The following is a 26,426-nucleotide window of genomic DNA, read 5'->3' as shown; positions in this document are numbered from 1 at the left end:
CGTCTATCCTTTAACACAGGCCGGCACTCCTATTCGGATGACGCTGCCCTACGCCCCGAGCCACACAGCCAGTGGCCTTTACGGAGCTGGCTCATCCAGGGAGCTCACGCATCATGCGTCTGCATTTCAGGTTCTAGAGGACAGACCACCGAATGCTGCGTTAACTGTCGCCAGGCGCAGGAAGCCAGCAACAGGAAATAGAGATGAAGGGCGCGTTCTTAGACGTATGTATTCTGCACAGCCGACTGTCATCACACTATCGGCGGGCGGGGGCCCTGCGTGCGAGCGCACACGCGGGCGTCACCCCGGCCAGGCTCAAGGCCACGACGGGCATTCGGCCTGCGGTGGACCTGGAGTCAGCGTCTGCCCGATGCCCGGACAGTGGCCCTGGCCGGCAGGCAGAGGGCACGCTGCGGAGGCCTCGCAGGTGGGGGCAGGACTGAGCTAAGACAACAGACGCTGACGCGCTTGGTTGTTCTTAAACATTTCTATAGTTCCTTTCAACAACAGAGAGAATAGTAGATGTGTACAAATATTTAATCTGGCCAAGGACAACTTCAAGCTAAATACCAGAGCCTGTGATAAGGAGCGGTTAAGAGAGGAGGATGCCGGGAACGATGTGCGAGTGTGAAGTGCGTGCTGAGGGTAAAAGCCACCTGGTTTTGAATATTTGGACTTTACAGTGAGAGGGAAAAGACACAGAGCAGAATGGAGGAGTAAGAGTTTGGGACCTTCACTCTCCTTCTGCATTTTCACTTCACAATACCCTGGAACTCCCTTTGCCATCATTCTGCAAGCACCTGGAGGGCGGGGGTCTACACCACTGGGGATGGGGGTCTACACCACTGGGGATGGGGGGTCTACACCACTGGAGGACGGGGGTCTACACCACCGGAGGATGAGGGTCTATACCACTGGAGGATGGGGGTCTACACCACTGGGGATGGGGGTCTACACCACTGGACGATGGGGGGTCTACACCACTGGAGGACGGGGGTCTACACCACTGGGGATGGGGGGTCTACACCACCGGAGGACGGGGGTCTACACCACTGGAGATGGGGGGTCTACACCACTGGAGGACGGGGGTCTACACCACTGGGGTTGGGGGTCTACACCACTGGAAGATGGGGGTCTATACCACTGGAGGACGGGGGCCACACCAATGGAGGGCAGGGGTCTACACCACTGGAGGACGGGGGTCTACACCACTGGAGGATGGGGGTCTACACCACTGGAGGACGGGGGTCTACACCACCGGAGGATGAGGGTCTATACCACTGGAGGATGGGGGTCTACACCACTGGGGATGGGGGTCTACACCACTGGAGGACGGGGGTCTACACCACCGGAGGATGAGGGTCTATACCACTGGAGGATGGGGGTCTACACCACTGGGGATGGGGGTCTACACCACTGGACGATGGGGGGTCTACACCACTGGAGGACGGGGGTCTACACCACTGGGGATGGGGGGTCTACACCACCGGAGGACGGGGGTCTACACCACTGGAGATGGGGGGTCTACACCACTGGAGGACGGGGGTCTACACCACTGGGGTTGGGGGTCTACACCACTGGAAGATGGGGGTCTATACCACTGGAGGACGGGGGCCACACCAATGGAGGGCAGGGGTCTACACCACTGGAGGACGGGGGTCTACACCACTGGAGGATGGGGGTCTACACCACTGGAGGACGGGGGCCACACCAATGGAGGGCAGGGTCTACACCACTGGAGGACGGGGGTCTATACCACTGGAGGACGGGGGTCTACACCACTGGAGGATGGGGGTCTATACCACTGGAGGAGGGGGGTCTACACCACTGGAGATGCGGGTCTACGCCACTGGAGGACGGGGCGTCTATACCACTGGAGGACGGGGGTCTACACCACTGGAAGATGGGGGTCTACACCACTGGAGGACGGGGGCCACACCAATGGAGGGCAGGGGTCTACACCACTGGAGGACGGGGGTCTACACCACTGGTGGACAGGGTCCACACCACCGGCGTGCTCGCTGGCTTCAGGATCGAGCGGGCTGCTGAACCAGGTGGGATCAAGGCACTGCAAGGAAGGCCGTGTGGAGGGGCAATGTGAGGGTGAGACACGGGCGGCTGAAGGCTGGCACGGCCGGCGCGCCCCCGGCGTCCCCTGGGGAAGGCGGTTGGAGGGGAAGAGCCTGTCGGGGCTGAGGGGAAGCAGCGGGGCCCAGCCCGCCGCGCCCCTCGCCTCCGCTCTTCCCGCCTGCCGCCCAGAGCGCGCCATCCGAGGACGCCCGGGTCCCTGGTGTTTGTAAAGGCCCCGTCGGAAGCCCAGGGGTGGTCGGGAGAACATCTTCCCCGGCGGGTGGTGCAGCCAACCAGGCCCGCGTGCCGCGGCGAGCGGGACTCAGCTCTGTGTCCTGCAGGCCCCGGCCCCGCACGGGCACCGAGGACCCAGGAGCGGCGGCCGGCACAGGCTGCGTGGGCTCTACCCCGGGCACCCCAGTCTCTGAATTCTCGTCTAAATGACTGTGATCTTAACCTAGTTACAATCAGTCCGGCGTGTGACCTCTTCCCACCGCACGGAGGCTGGTGCTGGTTTGGGCTAAGGGGACTGACCAAGGGTGAAGCCGCAGCTGAGGAACGCGCCCGCTTTTTACTCCTGAAGCGCGCGAGGGTGCCACGGAGGAGCCTGCGCCAGCTCTGCAGCGGTGCTTTGCAAGGGCACGGGCAAGTCTCGTGACAATCGAGGGGCTCAACGGGCGAGGACGGCATCAGGCTCGGCGGGGAGAGGGGGAGGCATTTGGAAAACACGGCCTGGGTGGGGGTGAGCACGTGGGCTAGGAGGACCCTTGAAAGCAGGGTGAGCTCCAAGCACAGAGCAGGTGGAGGTGAGGCGAGCTTGGGAGGGGCCAGGCGCTGGTTTGCTCCAAGGGTGGGGAGATCACGAGGCTTGAGGACCAGAGGCAGCGTGGCATGGCCGTGGATGCTGGGTGGGCCCTGGGCAGTTAATTCCAGGCCGGTGAGCAGTTGTGAGCCCCTGGCGATGTGTGAGCCCAAGTGGGCCAGGATCTAAGCATGAGGTCGAGGAGCCTACTAGGAAAATGTCGGCAAGAGGCAGGGAGGCTGCAAACTCAAGGACGGGGAGAGGGAGAAGGCCAGGGGCCACGCCCGGAGGTGAGCGCCAAGGAGAGGAGCCGACGGGAACCCCACTTGGTGGGATTTTCCTCCTAGAGACATTCACAGGCATGAGTGAAAACGCACACATTGCAAAAGATCGAAACCACCCAAATGCCCGCCAAGAGAGAACGCACAAATGACGGTCCAGCCCGATGGTGGGATACTATGCAGGAGCCACGGGAGAGCGGCAGGTGCTGACTAAGACACCAGGCAGGTGGCGGTCCAAGCAGGGAGACGCTGTGGGCAGGGAGCGCAGCTACGGGAAAGGAAGGAACCCTGGGGAGTGGGAGGGACACTGGGCCGGGACCTCTGGCTCTGGGTCCTGCTCGCACAGCAGCACCTGTCATCTCTCCCAGACCAGGACAGCCTGCAGCTGTGCCGTGTACCCCCCCCACAAATGCGGGTGGGAGCTTTGCCCACAGCCACCGACTGGGAGGTGCCAGGATCCTGCCTGACCCCGCCCTGCCCAATGTGGTGGTCAAGGGCCCAGGGTCTGTGTGCCTGGGTGACGCCGGGGGCACCCCCAGCCCCGCGGTGCTCCCGGCCCCACCCACCAGCTCTGTGGGGTGGCCCTCTGCACGGTCTGGCACCCATTCCCCAGCTCCCTCGCCCAGTGCATCTCCCTGCAGGACCCTCACTGCGCCGCTTGCCTCTGGCATGTTCTTAAAGACCCCCCCGTGCCTGGGCTGCACAGATGTGTGGTTTCCGAGCTCAACCCGGCCAGCAGATCTGGGGTGCTGGCTCCTGGGCGGGCTCCCCACCTCTCAGCCCTGGCTCCTGGCAGCAATGACGAGGGGGCATCGTGCTGTGCGTCCCATAAGCCGCCTGCTCCTTTCAGCCTCTGAGAAGGAAGCGCCCTGGGCTGGGTGGTCTCGAGGCGCTGTTTTGGCATGCTGGTGGGCAGAGGCAGTGGAAGGTGAAACGCGCCGGGGAGGACCGCGAGACTGACTGAGAGGGAACGACGTACCTTTCAAACAGCGGACCTCGTGCTAGGACCCCCCTGCCTCCCCGGCCATCGCATTTGGGCCTGAAGTTTGAAGGATTATACCAGATGGCAGAGCAACGGACTGTGACTTGGAAACGCTTTTCTGCCCAGAAGGCACGCTAGCCGGAGCTTCCCACTTCTTGCACGCTCTCGGCACACAATGGCCACCAGTGGCATCGCCTGTCCAGGTGGCGGTGTGAGGATGGCCCGTGACACGAGCCCAGTGACGAAAAGCAGGACGGGCGTGCGGGTGCTTGGTCTTGCAAACCACAAGCCAGGGGCAAATATTTGAATCATCAGCCCCTTCTTTCCTGTTGCAGGACATCTTTCACGACCAGGCACCCCAGGACAAGTCCAGCCTCGAGGAGGGGCCTGAAAGCTGAACAGGGAAGCCTGGCACGCGTCCTCTGAAATGGTGAGATGGAAGGGTCCGAGGGACACCAAGTCCTTCCAGACTTTTCCTGCCTGAGTGCTGTGTGTGTGTGCGGACCTCAGCTGCACATGCACGTTATATATGTAACATACACATGTATATGTGCACCCATCATTTGACTGCTATGTACTATTCTCAGACTTCTTTTGTTCCCTTAATAATATGTATTGGAGAGCTTCAAATGAACAACTAAGAATGCTAATGGCTTAACCTAGTGACACTTGAGGGACTTCTCTGAAGTCACAGGCCTGGTCCCCAGAGAGGCCACGCCAAGGACGCACGCTGCTTCTGACTGGCGTCAGAAAAGGGCCTGTGCGCTTGTGGCTGGGCCGCTGTCCACGCAAGCTGACCGCCCTCCCCTAATGCCCCTCCAGCAGACTTCACACCCTGGGCGGTAGGTAGGGTGGAAGAGGCCAGTGAGCATGTGAACACACAAGCTTACGCGTGAGAACACAGCGCAGAACTCAATTCTTCTCCTCCCCGCAGGCGACACGCCGTTCCTCTAGTATGCGCAGAGGTGTTCAGAGGATGCCTGCCTCTTCTGTACTCCCCGGTAAGCAGAAACTAAGTGCTGCCTTCCGCAGGGGAGTTTTCCTTGTTGACGGAAATGGAAATGCCTAGTTTCCAGCTCTGGACGTGGAGGTGCTTTGGCAACCCAGGTGCCTGAGTGTGAGCCAGTGGCTACTTCCCGGGCCCACAGGGCCCACGCAGGCAGGCGCGGACAGGCGCCGATGGGCGCGGGAAGCTTTGGGACTTTCCACATCTCCATCATCATGGAACCCATTTTCAAGTTGCAACTTGAGCTCTCAGGATATGACATGTGCCCTCTGATAATCTCGATAGCAAACACTCCAGGTAACATTGAAAACTGTACAAACCCATGTTCATACTGTGCTTGAAAAACAAACTCTCCGCAAATCCCTTTTGTGGTATTTTACCTTCCTAATTAGGCATCCCAACCCATCACACAATTTTTATTATTTTTTAAGCCCCCTTCAGTTTCAATAGACAAAATTATAGACTTTTGTTTTACCGTTGTTAAGCGCTCTTTAAAATGGAAAGTTTTCTGAAGCCAAGATGTTTTTACAAAGAGGCAATCTACCCCCCATTGCTGATACATTCTTATTTTGAAGCAAATCAATGTAATAGGCTCACCTCCTTGGGTTATTGACCCTGGTGGATGGAAATTCCTATATCTAAAAAGATGATACAAAGAAACCCTGGCAGCACAGCAGCGGCACGTGGGCCACGGCAATAATGACAGTCCTACATGGGTATCAAAGGATGGGGACTTAATTCTACATCAGATACCATTTGAGAATGTCACCTCTACCTTATTCTACTTGGATATTTCACTGTCACAGGGGATTTTTTATTCCAATACTTGTAAATTTCAAAAACTGTAAACTTCTAGTTTAATTCTCTAAAAAGAGAGGGGGAGGAATGTGGGAACGCTGTCAGCAGAGTGCTAATCATACACTGGGAAGTGGAATTGAAAACCAAGAAAACAAAATCATGTGGTACAGAAATAACTGTTCATGATAAGCTCAGAAAGATACAAGTGGTAAAAAAAAAATACACACAGAGAGGAAGAAAGGAAAGAAAGAAAAAGAGGGAAAAAAGCAAGCAAGCAAGAAAGAGAATGAAAGAAAAGAAAGAAAGGAAAAAGAGAAAAGGAAAGAGAGAAAAGAAAGGGAAAGAAAGGAAGGCAGAGAAAGGAAGGGAGGGAAAAGCAAGAGAGAGAAGCAAAGGCACTCTTGCGGCCACAGCCCCATCCTGCAAGGCCAGCCCGGCGGAGCTGGCGCCACCCTTGGCCAAGGCACTCGTCCGCTCTGGCTCTCGTGCCAGGGAAGGCTGGGGAGGTTCTGGCCCACAGCGGCCACAGCCCAGAAGTCTCAACCGTGAGCAGCTCCGTGGCAGTGCCAAGGTCGTGTGTTGTGCTAATAACGACACGACAAGAACGGATTTGCCTCTTGGACACTGGCGCTGCCCTTCCTCAGGATGCCCCCCTAATTCAATGCCTGCCTTTCCTTTACCCCCACAATCTACCAACCCTGCCCTATGAATAGCAAACCTTATTCTGGTTTAAATTTCTGACAGTGCCGCGTCTGCTCCTGGGTGGGAAATCCAGGACACTTGGACCTAACACTAGGCACAGGGGCCTCCTCCTCGCCGTGATGCTAACGGCCACTACCAACGAAGCCACAGCCCAGAAAGGACAAAGCTCAGGCCCGCGGGAGCACAGGCTGCCACTCTCGAAAACGGGTTTCTTCCCCTCTTTTGCGATGCCTCCATCTCTCGCGGCCTGGGGTTTGGGCTTTTTGGAGGGTTAGCATTAAATATTGGACTGTGCCATGGAGTTTCTGAGAAGTCCAGTCTCTCTTTTGAAGTTCGCATTGACTCGGGTATTTGACTCTTCTGTTGTCGGTCACATGGATCGGCACAGGCCACGGAGACGGGCGGCTACCGTCACGCTCTTGGACCCTGGAGGCAGGGTGGTGGCACCCAGGGGGACGGCCTCTCTCGCTCCAGCCCTTCCTTGGTTTCAGAACTCACTAAAAAGCCGAGCTTTTAACAAATCCCATGTTTTCTCCTCCTTTACCCTACACGCACTTGCAGAGACACACACCTGCACACATCTATACACACACAAAGATACAAACACACACAAGCACACACAGAAACACGCACACACGTGCACACGCAATACTCATCCACATGCATCCATACTGACGCATGCACTGGCAATACCTACACACATCCACACCACACGCACACACAAGCACACACCACCTTCTCCTGTGATGGCGGCTAAGGCCAAACATGTGCACTGCTAAGCAGGGGGTGGGATGAGCTGCCAAACACCAGGCACTCGGTGAGGTTCCAGGTGGCCTTTACCGTCAGGAGCTTCTGGTGCTACTGATCTCATGTGAAAAATGTGTCCAGCAAGCAGGCCAGGGCTTGGTTTCCAGGGAAACGAAATCTTGGTTAAGCCCTTTCGAAACATCACGTTCTAACTGTCGTTTTCCTCTTCAGGAACATAAATATTTGTTCCTGGGAATAAACGCATTTAGAGAAAAGGAAAATGCTTTGCCAGGCCCAGAAGGAAGTGCGTGAAAGGGTTCTAGAAAAGAATTGGAGTGGGCATTTTGGAAAAGAAAGGAGCACCCAGTGCTGGCCTGCTGGTCTCTGACTTGTGGAACAGGGCTCTTCCTGGAAAGTCTGCAGGTTTCACCAGGACCCCTGTTTCTGTTTAGCTGGGGTGGTGAGGAGTTTCCCACCACACCCAGTGACACCCTGCACTTGGACCTGGGCACAGCTGAGGTTCAGCACACGCCACTTGGACGTGGTAGTGCTCCGTGTAGTTGAGGTCCATTTCACCCCTGGGAGAGGTGGATCTCATGAAGTAAGAACTGCTGGAATAGAACGTCGAGAAATCTCGCCTTGCCTGGGCCTGGAAAGGAAGAGAGAGCGCCACTTCCCCAAGGCATTGAGCAGGGGCTCTTCCAAAAGCAGAGAGATGGCCTCCGCTTCTCGGGGTGAGGGATGTGGTTGGTAACATTTGGCGCTGCGCCGCCCACCACAGCCCTCCCCGCTCACCGTGTCTGCGGCCGCCCCGCTTGGTGAGCGGAGGGCGAGCCCCCACCCCCACGACTTCAGGTTTGAGCATCTTCCACGGTCACGGCTTGGGCCTCTTCAACACGCTCCCCGGCCGGCCTGCGCCTGCCAAACGGGCTCCCGCCTGGGCCAGAAGCCGGCTTGCGGTGGGACACCTGGGCGAGCACACGGCACCCAGGAAGGGCCGCAGCCCCCAGAGGCTTCACATCGGGGACTACGTCTCCACTTGGGCTTTTTCCACTCAGTGCTGGGTTAGGTAACTGGGCAATTATCACATGACCTTGCCAAACTGGGACAGTCAAAGTGAGACTTCCAAGAGAGCGAGGGAGGACACTGTAAGCTCTACGGGGGGGAATGCTGCAGAAGCACAAATAAGAAACACTGTCATTAAGAAGATCTTAGACACGAAGCGTAACATCTTTAGAAAATGCAGCTTTAATGGGTATGGAGTTTTATTGGGAACATTTGGAGACTAGAGGTGGTGGTTGTTCAATAGGGTGCATGTACTAAATTCAAATAGTGAATTTTATGTTATGTGAATAAAGCTTGAAAATGTGTCTTTACTGAAAAATTACTGGGCCAGAGATAAATAAGGCTTGGTTTTCCCTGCCAGGAAGTGCCCAGACCAGTGGCCAAGAGGTAAGTCAAGGAAATTATTATTTCCTAAGAGAAAGATAAGGAGCGTGAACACTTACCACTGAGTTTCTGCTTAGAGGCAAATCTTGGCATAGGCTGTATGACATTCACACACACACACGCATGCATGCACAATCTCTTTTGATTCTTAAAACAACAGTGAAGTAGGTATAACTATCCCAATTTTGCAGATGAGTCAACTGAAGCACGGAGATGAAAGCCATGTCAAAGGCTACCCAGAAGCAGCCAACACTGGATTCAAATCTCGGTCTTGGCCCAAACCGCGGAATTTCAAAGCGCACGCTGCATGCCCGTCTCGCTGCACTTGTCTGACCTATGGCAGTATGCCCAATCTCTCCGTCAGACAGAACATTCTAAGAAATGCTGCAAACTATTTTAACACAGCAGGGGCACGCCACGAATTCAAGGCAGGTTACTGTCACACGTCTCCTCATCTCTCCATTTGCCTTCTACATAGAGCAGACAGCAATTTATGTATCCTTGGAACTCAACCTTGAGACATTGATATTAAGAAGACAAAGAAAGACACGATGAGATAAACACTTTATCAGGTCCCATCCTTCTAAGCTTGGCTCCGCTGAACAATACACATATAGAAATGAGACAACCTGTGAGAACGCGGATGACTCTAAAAATAAGGGCATTAGAAATATACAGACTACATTTCCCCCCAATTATACAACTATAACAAGGTGTTTGCCATACGTATTGCAGACGGAATACTGTAAGGGCTGTGAAGGGGCTAGCATGGAAATAACAAGAAGAAACCGTAGCAGTAAGGTTCCAAAGCAAAATACTGATGGGCAAAAGGGCCACTTTTCACTCACATTCCTGTGGCACCTCATCAAAAAGTTGCAGAGACCCCTGTCCCTGCCTTAACTTCTTCCTCCTGACGTCGCTTGTTCTAATGTCCATCTCCCCGGCCCCAGAACGAGCGCTCTGTGAGCAGCTCCCCACGCCCTGTATGTGTGGACGTCGCTTCAGAGGCTAGAACTGAGGCCAGCACAGGGCAGGCACGAAGCGTGGTCCAGGTGACGAACACACACAAATCCAGACGGAGCAAATCCAACGACCGGCACACGCCCAAAAAATAACGAGAGAAAGAGTTCCCTCAGGGTCATGCAACGCATTCATGAAATGTAAGGGAAATAATAATCCGTGACTATTGATTATTTTAGGTCTAGAAAATGAGGCTTAGCTGGTTCCAGACAATGGGTATTAGCTATAAGGGTAAAGATAAGCCCTTATAAAAAATCAATGCACTTGGTATGCAGTCTCTTTGGAAAACAGATGGCTAAAAATCATGCAGGTTCCGACGCCAATGGGCCAGTGCACATCCTTAATCTTTTCTACAATGAACAACACATGTCAAAGAAGAGTCCCCTGTAAAGAGAGTGAAGGAACCAAGAGGTGTGTGAAGAGCTGCAAGAACAGGCAGGCATTTTCCCTGACCATGAGAGGGGCCAGTGGAGAGGGGCACAGTGGCCTTTCCAGCCACTACAATGGCCAACTCAGTTTGTGTGTGCGTGTCCCGCTCTGCTCAGGGAATGGCCGAGGAGCCAGCAGCATACAGACTATGCAATGAAATCACTCCTCATCCCCCTGTCTGCCTGGCTAGAACTGGAAGCTGATCTTGGGGTCTGTGTCCCTGCAGCCGGGGCACCCTCAGCACCCAGGCCCTCCCACCCCCCGCACCTGGGTCCATGCTGCGCCCTCGGAGTGGACGGCCCGAGGCCTGCCTCCCCGCGTGGCCCACCCACTCCTCCTTGGAGCGCCACCTCCCACTCCTCTAGCCTCCCACGCAAGATCGGCCGCAGAGCCTGCGGGGCGCAGCGTGAAATGAAGAATGGGTCCCGTGCTCAAACGTCACCTGCAGTTTCAAGACAGGGACAGCAGAGTGTGGGACCAGGACGGGTCCTTGCTGGGCAGCTGTGCACCCATGGAGCCGGCTCGGCTCTGGGTGCTCAGGTCAGCTCCCAGGGCACTTCCCGCTGCTGAACCGCCTATGGAGTGTCTTCCCACTAAACCATGAATTCCTTAAGGGCAGAATTTTGTTCACGTCCTTATTTTTTTGCATCCTCTAGCATAGTTGATGCTAGAAGGTATCCAACATAGTCTTTGGAATTCATTCCAACTGCAAATAATATTCATGACCACCAAATATGGCTAGAGCCATGCATTTATAAGCAAGAGCATCCATAATATTACAGACACCAAACATGGCCAGAGGTACCTTCTGCCCCTTCCCCACAACACACTGAATGGCTATTTCTACGGGGTTTCTATTTCTCCTTTCTTTCATTGTTTTTGTTTGTTTTTATTCCTAGTTCTTTATTTTAGGGATGAACCGGGACTAACCCCTACACGTGCTATCCACATAAAGTATAAACAGCAAGGCCCTAAAAATTCTCAGTCATTTGAAATTTTCAGCAACTAGCAAAATGGTCAAAATTGCTCTTTAGTAGTGAATAATGTCACCAATCGAAAGCATCCGCCATCTGCAGAAACGGCCCCTGAAACCGAACACTAGCCCTCTCCTTTGTTCCCAGGCTCACTCTCTGTAAGACTGCATTAATTTCGTGTTGATCACTGGTCTGTGAAGCTCTGATAAATTAAATGATTGGTAAATACAATAACTTTCAAAGGGAAAGAGCAGGTGGGGATCCATTTTCTGCTTTGGGATTACTACAGAACGCCATTTCTGAAAACAGAGCACAGATTAATTTAGTTAAGATCTGATAATCAGCTAAAACGTCGGTGGAGGCCATCCAACTTGCCCCAGGTTCTCCAGCATTTCTTGGCAGTCCTGAGAGTTTGGAGAAAAATGTTAAAAGAGTTATCTGAGGACAGCAGTTCAGACAATAACTGCGATACAAAATTCTCACTTATGGTTCTTCCAGAAGTGTTTTTATGTAGCTGTCATAAAAAAATTAAACACTATCTAAACATATTTTCAAGGCTCATATATACAATCCATTTCTGGTCCTAGATGTCAAATACACCTGAAGGAAATTTAATGTTCTGTGTAGTTAAGAGTGTGGGCTCTGGAGTTTGAATCTTACATGTGTTCAAATTCTTCCTCTACCAGCTCCAGCCATGTGTCCTGCTCTGGGTCTCAGCTTACACACTGGTAAAATGGGATGATAACAGGACCTATGTCGTGGGGCTGCCATAGGACTGAGTTCACACATGTGAGCACTTAGAATAAGGCCAGGTCCTTACTGAATGGTCACTACATGTTAGCCACTGCTTTCCCAGTGCTACCACTGCTTGCTCTAACCTCAGGCTTGCTAAGGGGGGCCCCAGCCGACTCGCATGGGGGAGGACACCTGGTTCAAGGCACTGCTACAGGGGCTCGGTCCAGCCATCTGATTCCTACTCTGGAGAGACTTACACTGGGTGACCCAAGGGCAGTTTTGGGCCACGGTAGGGAGAAAAGTTAGCAGCCGCCTTTGGTAATGTGTAGGATGAGGAAGCAGAGGAAGCTGGTAGACTAGTGTCCTGAAAGTAATCCACAATTGTGGAGAGAAGGAAACGGCCTGTGGCCACGGATAACAGCACCCAGCTTTCTAGGTCTTCGTGCCAGTTCTCCACCAAGCCTGGCTGTATCTTCTTTCCCGGTCTTGGATTAATATCCTCACAGCAAATTCTGCGTTAGTCAGGGTGCGCTCAGTGATGCTGCAATAATAAATGATCCCCAAATCTCAGCAGGTGAACTCAATAAAAGTGCAGCGTTTCTTACTGCGCTATGTGATGTTTAAGATAAGCCTGAAGGAGGCTTCATCTCCTCCATCACCAGAGCTGTGGGAAGGGAACGTGGCATCCACTGCATCTGGGAGGCACCCATGTCACGTCATTCACGTTTCATGGCCACGTCAGGCGCCAGCCGTGCCGAACAAGGAGGAAGCACAAGCGGGAATGTTAGGCTGGAATATCTTTTCGAGAGCCCTACTGGTGACTGCCTTCCCCTTTTATGCCTGGGCAGGTTGAGGGGGTCTCTGTCCCTTCAGGAGAAAGCAGCAACATCCCACTGGCAGGAATGCCCGCGAGCTGTAAAGCCCCCCGTTGTGCAACTTCTCTCAAAACGTGGCTTTTCCGAGTATAACCCGATTTTCTCCACTCGGTATAGATATATGGTTTGCCTAAACTTTTGATTTCCCAGTTAGACAGTTATCTAAGTCATTTCACTCTTTTCAGGAATAAATGAGGACAGAACCTGAATACTTTGTGAAGGAGGTACTCAGGATAACAGGTTTTTTTTTTCGTGTACCTAAGAATTTAATATTAGAGTATTCAATCTTAAAAAAAAAAAGATGGATATACACTTTTTCTTTTTAAACAGAACATACTAAATATAATTTAATATTTTCTTAATCATTAAAAGATCTGACTATAAATGCCAGATGCTATACTGTGAAGTCCTCTGTACCAAATACGATACTCATTCATTCAACAAATGTTTATTAAGCACTCTGCCAGGTACTGGGAATGTCTGGGGAATAAGAGTAGCCTGCTGTGCAGGGCTTGTGAGACAGAAAAGGCTTTTGATAATTAATCAAAATCCTCTCCTTGCTATCAGAGAGTCAACTATCACTTCTCTCTGCCACCTTTCCTTCTGCAGCCCATCTCTTCCTTCTCATTTTTACCTCTCGGTCTTCTGAAGGTCTAGAAACCAAACCCGTTAGAATAATTTGTAAATAAACCAAGAGTAAATAAACCAAGCCATAAAGACAATAAGTGCAGTCCTAAGGCTCTGAGCACAAGCTTTGGTACACAGCGCTTGTGGCTTTTTCTTACAGCTGCCGCAGGCATGGAGCTGAATTTTGGTAAAGTGAGGTATCCTTGTACCATGCCTCAGGGGTAGTAAACACTCATGTTCTCATTTCCTCCAACATGATTATCTCTAATGATATTTTTTGTTTGTTTTATAAAATAGTCCCTTGGGTTCTTCTTTAAATCTTTTCCTTAATTAAAAAAAACCCTTCATATTTGTATATATCTTCCTTTAGCCTTATTTTGCCAAGTTAATTTGCATTTTCAGATGCTTAGCATAGAAGTTTAATCTGCTCCTTCGTCTCATCTTTCTGACTAATGGCAATGTTTGATTACAAATTTAGAAAACCATGTAACTGACGTAACACTTGCACCAAATGGCTTGTTCAAGCCCAAACAACTTATTCTTCAAGATAAATTTTATTTGTAACTGTTCACTCTTTTATAAACTGTTCTTTTGATCCAACTAATCATTCCAAGTCCACTATTTGCCTCATAAAAGGCTACTGCCAGGCAACTGCTGTGGTGTTAGGGTATTTGGATGGTGTTTTTCAAGTTTAATTCTATTAGTTCAATAAAATAATTTAGTAAACAAAAAATTGAACAAGCTCTGCAAATGCCCCAGGCCAGGCAATGTTTAGATAAGAAGCCCATCAGACGGAACCATTCTATAAAACATGCTACTTTTTAACCAGTTCTAAAACAACAAACCAGTTCTTAACCTTCTGTAGGTTTTCAAGAATCTTACCTAAACTCTCTCCATTAAACATATGGCATATGTACACACATTTTTCTTATAATTTCTGAAGTTTCACAGAGAAAGATGGTCTCCAGATTAAGGACATTTACCCCACCCCCAAATTAAACAGAAACAAACTAAGCAAGCTTTTTCAGCAAAGCAAACTTCATTCCACTTTAATAGCTTCTAAGGGCTCACTATAAAAAGACTCAACGACCAGTTACTTTTTTATAAAAAGATTTTATTTATTTATTTCTCCCCACCCATTTGTTGTTTGCACTTGCTGTGTCTGTCCTTCCTATTTCCTTAGGAGGCACTGGGAACCGAACATGGGACCTCTGATGTGGGAGGGAAGTGCCTAATTGTTTGAGCTGCCTCCGCTCCCTGCTTTGTTGTGACTCTCATGTTTTCCTCGTGTCTCTTGTTGTGTCATCTTCTTGCAAGAGCTCTCCGCACCTGCCCATTGCGTCAGCTCGCTGTCTTCTTTAGGAGGCACCGGCACTGAATCAGGGACCTCCCATGTGGTAGGCGGGAGCCCAATCGCTTGGGCCACATCTGGTTCCCTGACCAGTTACTTCTAATCAGTCTTGTTCACAACCTGCGAGCTTTGCTTAGCCCTCTGAAGTAAACTAGCGAGGTGGCCCCTGGCCAGTAACATCAGCTTGCTACCCAGGGAGTCTCCCATTCAGCAGTGTCACCCTTACCCTTCAAGCCTTGTTCAAGGTTGGTCGTGCAGGGATGGACTTAAAATCTTCTCACCATCCTCAAAACATGATTCCAGGCAGGTTCAACTTGGCACCGATTTAAACACTTGGCTAATTTGACCCAGAACTATGCTCCATGTCAATACCTTGAAAATCCTTCGAATTTTGGTCTGAAAGAAGCATGGAAGACCCCTGAGAAAGCGGGAAGCTGGTCCAACGCGCAGAGAAGAGAAAGCTACACCCGTAGGAGGGGCCCAGACGTTCCAGCCGCAGACAACTCTCCAGCCAGCAGAGTAGCCTGAAGGGCCCCTGCTGAAGATGAGGGCAGTGCGTTTCCTTTCGTCTTCAAGGGGGGGTCTCCATTACAAAGACCACGAAGGTGGGACCTTACAATCCCTTTATTGTCAACGGCCTGAGACAGGAGAGCAAGAGAAGGGAAGACAGGATGCTGGAGGCAAATGTACGTACTAAGGAGAAATGTGGCCTATTTCCCCAGCTCCCAATTCTACCTAGGAGGAGCCTCACAAGAAATATCAGCCAACAAAACCTGACCGGATCCCAGGACCAGCGTGCACAGAGTGACGACAAGAATACTGCAAAGAAACACCGCTGTGCTGCCCAGGGGCTCAAGGCTCACCAGGAGATACGGGCAGACCCTTTCCATGTCAACCTACAAAGAACACTGGAGGGAAGCAGACCTGGCCCAATGGATAGGGCGTCCGTCTACCACAAGGGAGGTCTGCAGTTCAAACCCCGGGCCTCCTTGACCCATGTGGAGCTGGCCCATGCGCAGTGCTGATGTGCGCAAGGAGCGCCCTGCCACGCAGGGGTGTCCCCCGCGTAGGGGAGCCCCACCCAGCGCGAAAGAAAGTGCAGCCTGCCCAGGCATGGCGCCGCACACACGGAGAGCTGACACAGCAGAAAGAGACACAGATTCCGGGTGCTGCTGATAAGGATAGAAGTGGTCACAGAAGAACACACAGCGGGTGGACACAGAGAGCAGACACCTGGGGGCGGGAAGGGGAGGGAAATAAATAAAAAATAAATCTTAAAAAAAAACCCACAAAGAACACATGGAACACGTGGTAGCAAAACTGAATAACAACGAGGACTTTCTAACTCGCTCAGGTGTGCCTGCGGTGGGGAGAGGGTGCAAAGGAAAAACCGCCTTTGCCCGGGATCTGCAGGAATGAGAAGCGCTTCCCCAGGTGGGACGCAGTGGGTGGGAGGAGTATTTCAGGGCGTGAAGGCACGAAGAGTGCAGGGAGCGCGCGGGGAGGACCCCCGACGGCTGGGGCGCACGCCCTTGGACTGGGGTCTCTGGACGGCCACGGGAGCACGTTATTTTCACCTCTTTTGAGATGATTTGCCTTGATCGTTACTTAAATTATGACTCTATGAAAATATCAGGCACTTCAAATTGGCAAAAAATCACAAAACACCAAAAACAGGAGCACAGTCATTGAAGATGATTATTTAAAGCTAAAATTGAGCTGCTGTTTTAAAAGGGACTAAAATGACTTTAGTCCAAGAAACGCAGCGCAGTTGACAACTCAATAATCCTGTGGAGCTAAAATGAGACAAGAGTTTGATTTCACCCTTCTTCTTATTTTCTTTTTGCTCAAACACACTATTGATCTTTAACGGATCAAATGAAGAGGGGGGGCGGCCCCGCGCCGCCGTGGGGGCCTGGCCCGAGGGCCCCGCAGTTCCGCCAGGTGCCACTAGAGGCCCGCGGAGAGCTTCCCTCCCCAGCGCGGCGGCGGCGCCCAGGGCCGCAGGCCCAGCCGACAACCTAGCAAAGCCGACGGACCCCACCCCGCAGCCCCCTCCCGGGAGGGGCCTGACGGTGGAGAAGACGACCGACCACAGTGCGTGGAGGACGGCGACAGGAGGTGGCGGGAGGAGTAAACTTGAAGAAGGGCGTCCTGCAGACGTCAGCCACAACTTGAAGCGGTGACCCGGCCCCGCGGGCTCTGCGGAGGCGGGGCCGGCCGAGGGAGAAGCAGCTGGCCCGGACTTCTGGGGAGAGCGGGCGCGCGGGCCTTCACGCAGACAGCACAAAAGGCAGACGGTTCCTGGGTGGGAAAGCGTCCGGAACGTAAGCCATGGTCATTTAAGACAGATGGGCCCAGAAGGGACCTTCCTAAACAGCAACTCTGCGGCAGGAAGGAAGGGACAAAGGACACGGCCGAGCCAGGAAGGAAGGGACAAAGGACACGGCAGAGCCAGAGCCCGCCGAGGAGGCTGGAGCGACTCGCGACTTCAGGGGAAACAGAGGGACCTGAAGGCAAACAATGTTCACTATGCCAAGACGTCTTTCTGCGGGCAGACAGCCAAGCAGGCTGTGGGTATTCTCAGGGGCAAGACGTGGGCAGGAGAAAGTGCTAGAAGAGATGAGATGCCCTGTTGGCTTGTCAAACTTAAAGCAAGGCTTCAGTCACTGCCTCCTTTGATAAAACAAAACAGACAAAACATCCCTCACGTTAACACGCCGACCTCACGACACACTTGTACGTACACACTACCTCCCGCCTCGCTAGAGGAGCCGCCTGGTTTCCCTGGTCTGGTTAATCAGCAAGCAGAAGAGGTGTCCCCGGTCTGAAGAAAGAACCCTTTGTTTGGGAAACCTGTGAAAATATTCCCTCGGAGGCTTGTGCCTCTCCCTCCAGCTCACCCTGAGGACAGCCCGGGTGCCTGGGCCCACACAGAGCTCCATTCAAAGGCAGTCCTTTCTGTCCTCCCGAGGCTCCGGGGGGAGCGCGGGGTTCCCGCCTGCTGTGACAGCTGCTGTGGCCGCCTTGCCCGGAGCAGAGCAGCTGCCTGAGGCACGGCGAGGGTGCAGGGCCGGGCCTGGGAGGGCCTGGTCATTCCAGTGGGCACACGGCCAGTCCACACGGGGAGAGAGCGAGTTTGGAGCCTTCGTCCAGGGCAAATGGTTGTTCACTGAGTCTGGGCCCGCCCCCACCCCAAATAAACCTTGTAGGGAGCACTTGTCAGCCGGGCTCCTGCGCTCCTGATGTCTAAACCTCCACACTCGCTTGGAGGGTAATAAACCAGGATGCACTTTTTACCTGGGTTAAAGAGAAGAGTGAGAAAATACTCATCTGGGCCAGCTGGCCTCACCATCACGGCCTTGGAAACACTGCCGGCGTGATTTCATCCCTGATGTCGGAAAATCTTCATCCTCAGCCCAGGCCACGGTTTTGGTGGTATGATTTTTAATGACTTTGAGAATAGGGAATTCATAATCTCCCTTTGCAAGCTATACCCCAATTTTATTTCATCGTCCTTCCAGTGACGAGCTGGTGTTTAATGCCCCAGATTCTCTTTTGCTGAAATCTCTGCCTATTTCCTGTTATCCTCCTGTTGATTCATCTGAGAATCCCATTATCTCTTCTAAAAACACTGTTTATTTAGTCCATTATGACGTGCAGGGTCAGTGCGCACTCACTTGGTATCTGAATGATTAATTTCTTTAGTTTGAGCAAAACACTCTTAAGTGTCCCTGATGTGCAGAGTGCCAGCTGGGCGCCGTGCAGGACACAGAGATGCTAAAAATCGGGGGAAGGAAACAGACGCTTGCGTAAATAATCCTAATGCATGAGAAGGGCAAAGACAGTGGCATAAACAAAAATGCTGTGGGCAGATAAGGAATAGAGAAGATAATTCTTAATTCCTGACGCTAGCTCTGAAGGGAGCAGAGTTTAAATTGGGCCACAGGGAGGGTGACTCATGTCCTGGTTTTGGAATGCCCAGGGGAAGGGCCACAGGCCCAGGAGGACAGCTGGTCAACCAGCCAGAACAGTTAGCACTTACAAATCCTCTCCCTTCGGGGAGGGACAGCCTCAACCGAAGAGGCCCTGGGGGAGGGGGTGGCAGCAGGAGAGCAGTGCCAGTCTCCCAGGGAGCCTCTACTTCATGCCAGGCACACGGCACGGGCACCAGGAAGGCAGACGTGGGGCCAGGCATGCGGGCAGCATGGAGGGGCAGGCACACGTGCTCAGGAGCTGTGCGGTCCCGGGACTTCCCTTCGTGCTCACACGTGGACTGGCACGGGCCAGCTTCCCTGCCCTGTGGCACGTGACCCCGTTATCCTAACAGATAAGGGGGTCACAGCAGAAAGGATTCCGGGAGTCGATGAACTGTGCTCTGGAACGTGAGCCCTGTTGTGAGTTCAAGGGCGCGAAATAAAACTTACAACATGCTTCCAACATCTATGACCTCCCTTTTGAGCTCTAGGCAGACCTACGGGGTAGGAAACTGAAACTCAGAGTTGAAAAGGCTTGGCCTCCTTCCCACGGCCAGCGGCGGCAGAGCCGGGCCTCCGACTGCAGAGGGCTCCTCTGACTCCAGGGCCCCTGGCATTTCCCTAACCTGTCAAGACAACTGAGCTTTATCTGGAACTTTGAAGATTTTAACAACCTCATGATTCCGTGTTGTTGTAGTGAGTACACTCTTGCCGGTCATCCAGATGACATTTGAATACATTAAATCTCATTGATTGCAGGGCGTATCAGACAGGCAACTGCTCAGTTCCTAATCTCTTGTGTCCTCTTTCTTCCCCTGGACAGCTCAGTGGTGTATTCTAAGCATCGCTGATTCGACAAGGCACTCTTCCAGGGTCGCGGAGCAGCCGCAGGTGGCTCGAGAGCAAAGGTGCACGCAGGAAACCTCATTGGGCTGGCTGTGTCCGTGGACTTGGGGCAGGGCCCCACTGGAGCAGAGATTTGGTCAGGAGATGCTGGACACCTCCTTGGAGGTGGCATACTACTGGCACTGGCGCCCTGTGTTCCTGTCCCTTTGGTCTCAGTGGGCTTTGGACTTGGTTCTGAGAACAATTACCAGGGTACAGCATACCTCGAATTCCCAGGGCCTCAAAATGCCACAGACTGGTTGGCTTAAATAACAAGAATTTATTGTCTTGTTCTGGAAGCTAAAGTCCAGAACCAAGGGGTCGGCAGGCCGTGCTTTCTCCATGGTCCATGGCATCGAGGCGGCATCTGTCTGCTTGTCTCCTCCTCTGGCTTCTACTGGCTTCCGTGGCCAAACGTCCTCTGCTTTTCAGGGCTCCGGGCATGTTAGGTTAAAGGCCACCCTGATTCCACGTGGCCTCATCTTTCATGGATCTTCCAAGGCCCCCTTTACAGATGAGTTCACACCCACGGGACCGGGGTTAGGATGTGCACGTGTCCTGGGACACGATCTGACCCCTGCACGGCCAGTCACCGCCAGCCTTTCCTCTCAGCACCTCAGTGTCTTCAACCTCGTCCCATGGCCCCCTCTTCCAGCCTCCTGGATCTCTCCAGATGTCTCCTGCGCATTTCGCGACTGGCCACGGTTCGCGGGTCTGTAAGTTGACCTACTTACTAGTTAACCAACCTTCCAAGATCTTTGTGAACATTCACTCTGAAAGGGGAGAGGATATGAAATGAAATGATGGGGCAGTGTTGTGTAGCTTGCCTTCCTTCTTTCAAGGAAAGCTAAAAGGTAGTGATTTTTGCATTCTGCCTCCAACAAATTAAACTCTCTTGGCCCCGGGCAAGCCACTTAATCTGATGTCTCTTGGTTTCCCGTGTGTAAAGAGACGATAATACTCATTCTCCAGCTCACCAAGATTGCTGGCTTTAATTAGTTCTGATTGAAAAACACTCTGAATTAAAAAGTGCCCGTAAGCGCTCCATGACAACGACCACGGGCTCAGCAGAGCCTTGACCTTCAAAACTTGGAATTCTCTCCATGGTAGCTTTATTCATTCTCGGATTCCCGTTAAATTCTTCTGCTACAGATATTGAAAATCATCCATGGTAAGACCATAGGCATTGGTCTACATTTCCTGTTTTCCAGGGTTTTGAGGATCTTAAGTGTGGTCGTAGGAAGTAGGACAAAACCCAGAAAATTCCCGACTTGAGCTCTTTGGGTTGGCAGAAGCATGCTTCTCGAAGTGGAGTTCTCAGAGCCGCGGCGGCGTCCCACGAGACCGCAGTTTCAAGACCTGTGCGGAGGCGTCCTGGGCACTGCCACGGACCCCGGAGACACGGGAGTGTCACAGGCACCAGGGAGCCCGCCAGCTCAAGGCACGTCGCAGCTTCAGCACGGGGCACTTTTAACAACACATTTCTCTGGTGTCGCATCTCTGCGAAGGTAGGCTTTTGGCATTATTGTGATGAAAAGCAAGTGTTGCATGAAAATCAATAGTGGGGAGAAAATAAGGTGGTGATACCCATGTGATTCCAGAGCTTGAGACGCCGCACGGTGTCCAACAGGCACACGCACTCCATGATTAAATAATGGGGCTATTTAAGAACAAAATAAAAATGCTATTTTTCCCTTCATTTTATCCATGTTCTTCTCAACAGTCACTAATTTGTTAAGACTTAAGTACTTAAGCTGTTTGGGCCTAACCAGTTAACAAACAGAATGGTCAGGCACTTCTCTTTCTTGGCAACACCTAAGGGCACGGTGAAGAAAACCTGGTGACCCTGATGGCACCATGACCTGAAAAAAGCGGAGAACCTCTGACACGGGAACTTGTGAATAAAGGCGAACTCTCGGGTCCACCCCGGACCTACAGAGTCAAGCTCCAGAGGCGGGGCACAGTGATCTGTGTTGCGACCAGGCCTCCGCGTGGTTCTAGTGCACGTTCAAGTGTAAGAACCACCTGGCAGTGCCTACGCTGCTAGAGGAAAGCCGGGTGTGCTCAGGTGTGGGCAGGGGTTGGCTCAGTCCACACGTGAACATCAGGCCGGTCTCACAATCTGAATGAGAGAGTACAGAAGTGACCCAACAGGGGCAAAAATTAGGTAAGACACCAGACAGAGAGAGCTAGATGGACAGACAGATAAGCTAGGTAGAAAGAGAGAGGCGGGGAGATTGGTGGGTAGATGATAGATGATAGATGATGGATGGTAGCTGGTAGGTGATAGGAGAGACACATGCATCTTCACCATCTCAAAGCTCATTCTCTCTGTTTTCAATGACGTAAACTTACTGTTGTAAGTAATTTGTGCCTTAACTTTATTCTAAAGCATTCTAGAGAACCCACAAGGCCTTTTGATTTCTGAATAATGAATCATTCTATTATTGAATGTCCCAGAGTGTTGAGAATGAATGACATCCTTTCTTTCAGAAAACAATATTTATTGCTTGCCAGCAGGGCATGACCCGAAGTCCTTGACAGGAATTTGGTTTTCCTTCTCATCTGCCTTAGCGAGGCAGGACACTCTCCCTCGCGTGCTCTTCCTTCTCCGGGGAGGAGCGCGTCAGGGTGGAGGGAGTGACCGGAGCTGGCGGGTGCAAGGCTGTGGGGGTGATTGAAACCCTCCTTTGCCACGCAGCAGATTTAGGGATTTCATCTCCATTAATCCCGTTAAGCCTCTGTCCATACGCAGAGATTTCCAGACCCCTGAGCCCTCAACCAGACGGGCTTGTCTGGGGGAGCCCCAGGTTCCTCCGAGCCTGGTGGCCTGACGCGGAGCTTGGACAGCCCCGGGACAGGGCAGCTCTCAGCCCTGCGCGGAGGCTCAGCTGTCACCAGGCCAGTGCCGGGGAAGAAGCGAAAACCGTGCACTCTAATAAATCACATGTTCTCGTAGTTGACTTCATGCAGACGGGGCTGGCTGCCCACGGGCGCCCACTCTCTGGCGCACAGCAGCTATCCAGGCTCCATCCAGTGTTCTGGCCAACGGCCATCTTCCAGGGCCAGCAGAGATTCAGCCATGTCCCCACACATTTCCGGCTCCCCCGTGATGCTCCATTCCTTTGACCACTGGCTCCTAACTGAAATTTTCCTTCCCGTGGATATACTCCTATTTCTTAAGTCCTTTTGGTTTTCTCTGCTGGTCTTTCTTCCTTCTCCCACTTCCTGTTTCGCATGTGCGTGTGTGAGTATGTGCTCTCCAAAGTTCTATCGGCTTGCCTCTTCTCCTTCTCCCTCTACGTAGGCCTTACAAGCACATCCACTCCAAGGAGTTCACCTTCCCTTGGTGGTGCTCCTTCTGCGCCTGCTGCACCTCTCCTGACCGAGTCCTGGTCTCAGATTTCCAATGACAGCCTGACCATCAGTTTCTCCCTCCCACAACTGAAATAATTGTCTGTCCGTGAATCAGAGTTGTCCTCCGGACATGCACAATGTTCTGAATCAACCACCACTAGGTAAAAATAAACACCAACGATCATGAAGTCATCTCATATCCTGGTTCTTTCCATCTGCCCCCACCCGTCAGTTCATAAATTCATGGAACACCGTATGCTGAGCTCCTCCAGGTGGAGGCACTGAGCTTGGTGCTGGAGCTGCAGGACTCCCGCCTTCTGGAAGGCGGGCGAGCCTTGTCTCATCCTAAGTCCTATTTCTCCCTTCTGTTCCACTGCTGACCCGTTTTGGAGGAAACTTGCTTCCCGCCTGAACTTCTCAACTGCTTCTTCCTGTTGTCTTTCTGCCTTGGCTCCTTGCTTCTCCAGGTAGTCTACACCTGGCTGCTAGGGAAATCTTCCTGGATCACAACACTCCTTGGTATAACCCTTTACTCAAAAACTTCCAGTCCCCAGACCCGCACACATTTGGCCACACTCGTAAAAAGTTTCCGAGGAAAAGCCTGTCTGGTCACTACTGATGCTTTGGGAAACACTGAATCTCCTCTGAGATGATTTCTGTCTTTAAACTAAACTAAATTAATGGGTTTGAAAAGAATCCTTGATGGCTCAGAGTCAACTGAAACATCCTATCTAGTGATCATTATCAGAGTATGCCAGATCGGGAAAACTCCTTCATTCGTGTGTACAGCAGTTTCACCAAAAGAGAGAAGCCAAATCAATCTTTTCAGGAACCCTTCTTATATAAATGGAACAGAGTAGTTGACCACTATCATTTATGTACAGAGTAGGAGAAAGTAGAAATAGGTCTTGGGGCTCGTTCCTCTGCTATCTAGATGTGGATGACCTCAGATTACTTCTGGCTTGGATACTGTAAGATTCTGTTTTAAATAACATTAACCTTTCATGCATTCACTCAGCGGTGAGCAGAGTCTGATGCAAACACTGGGCATCCAACAGTGGTCATGGCAGAAACACGAGCCAAGTGCCCCTGGAGCTGCTCTCCTTGGTCCAGCTCCCTGGCCAGCTTCAAAGCCAAAGTCAGATGGTGAGGCTCAAGATTTAGCTAAAGACTGAAGACCCATTTTTCCTGAGGCATCACAATGCACTAAGATGGGCTTCCCAAGAGATGAGAACAAGGATAGGGTCAAACAAAGGTGAAAGACTTTGGGAAAAGGAATATATACACCCCAAAGGAAACGTGAAGATTAAAAACTCAACATTACAAAAGTAGCAAAACCCTAAGAAGTTGACCATTTATTTATCTTGGATTTAACCTGGAACAGATTAACAGCTCTGAAATGTTGGTGCAGGATTCCAGGACTTAAATTTTTGCCATTCGGGGGAAAGGTCCCATTTTAGGAAGCAAAGAAAAAGTAGGAAGCCCATGAGCTTGGTGGAAAGGAAACCTGGCTTGAGGTCTCAGTTGTGCCATTCAGGAGGCGTGGGACCCTGAGAAGTCACTTATCTGCAGTCTGGAGGAGATTAATTTGTGGTGACAATAACCGCTAATGATACTAGCTAACGTAAGTGTGTATCAAGAGCCAAGGGCTCTGAGTCCCCACATGCTAGGGGCTCGTCACACACTAGTACAAACAAGGACCGTGTGTTCCGCACGTGGATGAAGGTTGCTCTCAGGGACCCGTGAGCTTGTGGGTATGGAAATTGCTTTGTAAACTGTTTCTAACACCCTGGGTTTCTATAATCAGCTAGCTATTAAAACAAACCTCTCCTCGTGGTAATGGCATCGCATAGACTGAGAAAGGCCAAGGCTGTTGATGAGTAAAGAGAACCTACTGTTTAAAATCTAGCTAAAAAGAAATTAGCTGGACTTTAAGGGTCTTAGGAGAGGCAGGGAATAAAACTTGTAAACCACTCCATATTCATGTTAAACTAGAGCAAAAGCTTTGATTTGTAATAAAGCAGTTTTAGTTGTGCCTCACGTTTCATAGGTGATGTCAGCCTGAACATATGTAAAAATGGAAAAACCAATACAATTAAGTGGCAGGAATTAATAATAGTTTTATGGATAGAACTCTTTTTCGAGACACTCACCCTTGACTGAGCTCTCATCTGTTCAGAGGTTTAGCTGGTGGCTGGGCCTGCTTTGCCGTCTTGGAACGCACATGCCCCGTCGATCCTTTGGTGTTGGATGCTGTATGTTTCCTGCTGCTGCTCAACACACAGAACCGCAGCGTGTTCCAAACCGCCGGGGTCTGGGAGCACATGCTCGGCCTCAGGATCCCCCCTGCACTGCCGCTCCAACCCGGATACAGGAATCCTTTCTCTCTACTGCACACTGCCAACAGTGTCTGTCTCCCCCATCTCTAGCCCCCAAGCCTACAGCGCAAAGTGCCTATTCTTCCTCATAGCCCTCTTTGGGGGACACTGACTATCTTCACACATTCATTCGACAAACACTGATTGAGCACTTAATATGCTCTAATGACGTGAACTATAAAAACAAATAGGAGCTTTGCTTGTGTCACAGGGGAGAGAGGTGGACATCAGAGATGCATCTCGAGAGCTCAGCTCATGCTAGCACACGGCCAGTCCGAGGGATGAGCAAACATAACCTCGGGTGGGTTAATAGGAGATCAAATTAACAGGCAGCGCTGAAGGGGTGTTCGAGCCCAGGAGCTCTGACCCCCAGTGTTATCGTCGCCTCTCCCTCCCTTTCACCCCCCTTTCACCTTCTCCGCACTCACCCCTCTGCCCCCGTGGGAGACTGTACAAAGGTGCGGTGGTAATTCCTCTCTTCCACGCACGTCCCTTTGCAATTTGACCTTGCTTCTCCTCTCACCAAGAGGAGCCCTTGAACCTGGGCATGGCTGTGTGGCTTGCTTTGACCAAGAGGTGAAGCAGAAGAGTGACGCTGCACAACGTCAGGGCCTCGGGAGGTCCTTTAGCTTCTGCGCTCGCCCTCTTGGAGCAGAGACACATGGGAGGCAGCCCAGGCCAGCCTCCCGGAGGGTGAGGGACGGCACAGAGGGAGGGGCCTGGCGACGGCCAGAGCAACCCCCGGGCACGTGAGGTGACACTGGGCCCCCCCAGGCCCCGACAGGCTGCCGACCGGCTGCTGCCCGTGACCGAGCCCAGGAAAGACCCATGGAAGAACCACCTGCTGAGCCCTGTCCAAATCGCCAACAGACAGAGCTGTGAGCTCATAAATGACTGCTGCTAAAATCATTACGTTTGGAGTGGTTTGTTACACGCTCACATACCCCGCATGGAGCTGTCCCTAATGAGATGAAGAAACAA

General features: G+C 52.0%; 1 protein-coding gene across 3 annotated transcripts in view; it reads right to left on the bottom strand.

Moving 5' to 3' along the window:
• The window catches only part of STARD13 (StAR related lipid transfer domain containing 13), a 205,160-nt gene that overhangs the window by 89,628 nt on the left and 89,106 nt on the right, over positions 1-26,426 (bottom strand). Inside the window, exon 1 of one of the 3 annotated variants that reach the window (XM_071208161.1) lies at positions 17,752-17,875. The exons of the other annotated variants lie outside the window; for them this stretch is intronic. The gene's annotated coding sequence lies outside the window, so the exon portion shown is untranslated. Of the gene's footprint in view, positions 1-17,751; positions 17,876-26,426 lie in introns of those variants that run through there. 3 annotated transcript variants of the gene reach the window in all.

Source organism: Dasypus novemcinctus, chromosome 15 (genome assembly GCF_030445035.2).
Source record: "Dasypus novemcinctus isolate mDasNov1 chromosome 15, mDasNov1.1.hap2, whole genome shotgun sequence".
NCBI lineage: Eukaryota > Metazoa > Chordata > Mammalia > Cingulata > Dasypodidae > Dasypus > Dasypus novemcinctus.
Note: the sequence above shows the minus strand (reverse complement) of the source record. Positions and strands in the feature narration are given on the sequence as shown.